Source organism: Apteryx mantelli, chromosome 24 (genome assembly GCF_036417845.1).
Source record: "Apteryx mantelli isolate bAptMan1 chromosome 24, bAptMan1.hap1, whole genome shotgun sequence".
NCBI lineage: Eukaryota > Metazoa > Chordata > Aves > Apterygiformes > Apterygidae > Apteryx > Apteryx mantelli.
In genome coordinates, this window is record NC_090001.1 from 9,374,791 (window position 1) to 9,377,085 (window position 2,295).

The 2,295-nt window shown below is 54.8% G+C and overlaps 1 pseudogene; it reads left to right on the forward strand.

Annotated features, from left to right (window-relative positions):
• The first annotated feature begins 258 nt into the window (after positions 1-258).
• Positions 259-1,281, forward strand: LOC136994135 (olfactory receptor 14A16-like; annotated as a pseudogene).
• The last annotated feature ends 1,014 nt before the right edge of the window (positions 1,282-2,295 follow it).

Below are 2,295 nucleotides of genomic sequence, written 5' to 3' on the forward strand. Positions count from 1 at the left end.
GAAAATTCCCACTGGGTCATTGTGCCAAGACCCATCCGTTCAGCTCACGGTGTCCATCCGTGGGAATCCCACCAAATACCTGGGACTCTTTGACACCTCCATTTACACCCCCCAGCAGGGAAGGACTGACTCCTCTAGAGACCAGGGGCAGAGGCCCCTGCACCGCAGAGCACACTCAGCCAGCGCAAAGCAGAGCTCCAGACAGGGAGCAGAACCTGAATGTAAAGGACAGAGAAGACATGGGGGTTTCTATGAGAAATGGGATGGGTTTGCCTTAGAGAAGCCTGCTCTAACTTGTCGCTGTTATTTGCTCCTTGGATAGGCCCCAAAGGCCAGAGGAAGTAAATGCCCAACAGCAGCTCCCTCAACGAGTTCCTCCTCCTGGCATTTGCGGACACACGGGAGCTGCAGTTCTTGCACTTCTGGCTCTTCCTGGGCATCTACTTGGCTGCCCTCCTGGCCAACAGCCTCATCATCACAGCCGTAGCCTGCGACCACCGCCTCCACACACCCATGTACTTCTTCCTCCTCAACCTCTCCCTCCTCGACCTTGGCACCATCTCCACCACTGTCCCCAAATCCATGGCCAACTCCCTGTGGGATACTAGGGCCATTTCCTACTGGGAATGTGCTACCCAGGTCTTTCTGTTTGCCTTTTTCTTTCCAACTGAGTATTTTGTTCTCACTGTCATGGCCTATGACCGCTACGTGGCCATCTGCAAACCCCTGCACTATGGGACCCTCATGGGCAGCAGAGCTTGTGTCAAAATGGCAGCAGCTGCCTGGAGCAGTGGTTTTCTCAATGCTCTCCTGCACACTGCTAACACATTTTCCATACGACTCTGCCAAGGCAATGTCCTGGAGCAGTTCTTCTGTGAAATTCCCCAGATCCTCAAGCTCTCCTGCTCAGACGCCTACTTCAGGGAACTTGGGGTGCTTGTGGTGAGTGGCTGTTTAGCTTTGGGTTGTTTTGTTTTTATTGTGCTGTCCTACGTGCAGATCTTCACAGTTGTGCTGAGGATCCCCTCTGAGCAGGGCCGGCACAAAGCCTTCTCCATGTGCCTCCCTCACCTGGCCGTGGTCTCCCTGCTCATCAGCACTGTCATGATTGCCTACCTGAAGCCCCCCTCCTTCTCCTCCCCAGCTTTGGATCTGGTGGTGGCTGTTCTGTACGCAGTGGTGCCTCCAACAGTGAACCCTCTCATCTACAGCATGAGGAACAAGGAGCTCAAGGACGCACTGAAGAAACTGGTTCAACTGCTACTACTTCAGCAGCAATGAGCTGCCCGTCTCTCCTCACAAGGGATTTCCAATTTACCTGGGCAACTCTTGTGCTTTGGGCATTCTGCCTGTGATCGTCATTTGTACACAAATATTTAAATTCATTCCACTTCTCCAGCAGCAGAAAGCCCATCTGTCTGGCCTAGAAGCCTTCCGTAAATCTGTGTAGCACTGTGTCCGGGCTGGCCTCCCTGCCAGCATGTCTGTAATAAAAGGGGATTTCCTGAGGACAGTGCCTGAAGGTTGGGCTCTTCTTCCCAAGCTGGAGCCAAGAATGTGCTCAGGGAGTTGCACCCGAAAAGGCCCTGTGCTGTGCTTGGGTTTTCCTTGGGCTAAGGGGCATGAGCTCATAGGGTGATGTGTTTGGGCAGGAGGGCTGGAGTCAGCTGTAACTTGTGGGTGCCCAGTGTCCCTGGAGCAGGTGAGTGGTCAAGTGGTGTCTGCTGGGGACTGTCTGCCATATTACAGGGCTGGTGAGAGATGTCCATGCTTCTGGAAGGGAATATGGAGCCACCGCGAGAGCACAGGGGATCTCCTGGGACAGCATGTGCCTGGGATGGGCAGTGAGTGGAGACTCCCAAAACCAAGTGGAATCGCCCAAAGGTAAAGGGCTAAACCGAACATGCACTGAATGAGAGCTCAGAAATCTCAGGAGAAGCAGTGGGGACCCAGCAGGCAGAGGGAAGGGAGCCTCAAGAGTGGTTCATGTCATCTAAAAGGAAAACCCACATTCATTCTGCGAAATGACACAGGTGAACAGCTCCTGAGCCATTTGAAAAGCCCTGTGTTTGCTTCCAGCATTGTCCACATCCACAGAGCCTGGGAGGGGGTGGTCAGGCACAATGGTGCTGGTCCAGCTGGGTCTTCCCTGACCAGCACAGCTAGTGCAGGGTCACCCTGTGGCCCCACAGCCCACTCGCTCTGCAGAGCAGCACCGCCAGCCCGGGGCCCTGCGGGGAGCACAGGGGAGGGGTGCAGGAATGACCAGCCAGCCCAGCATGGACATACTCACCC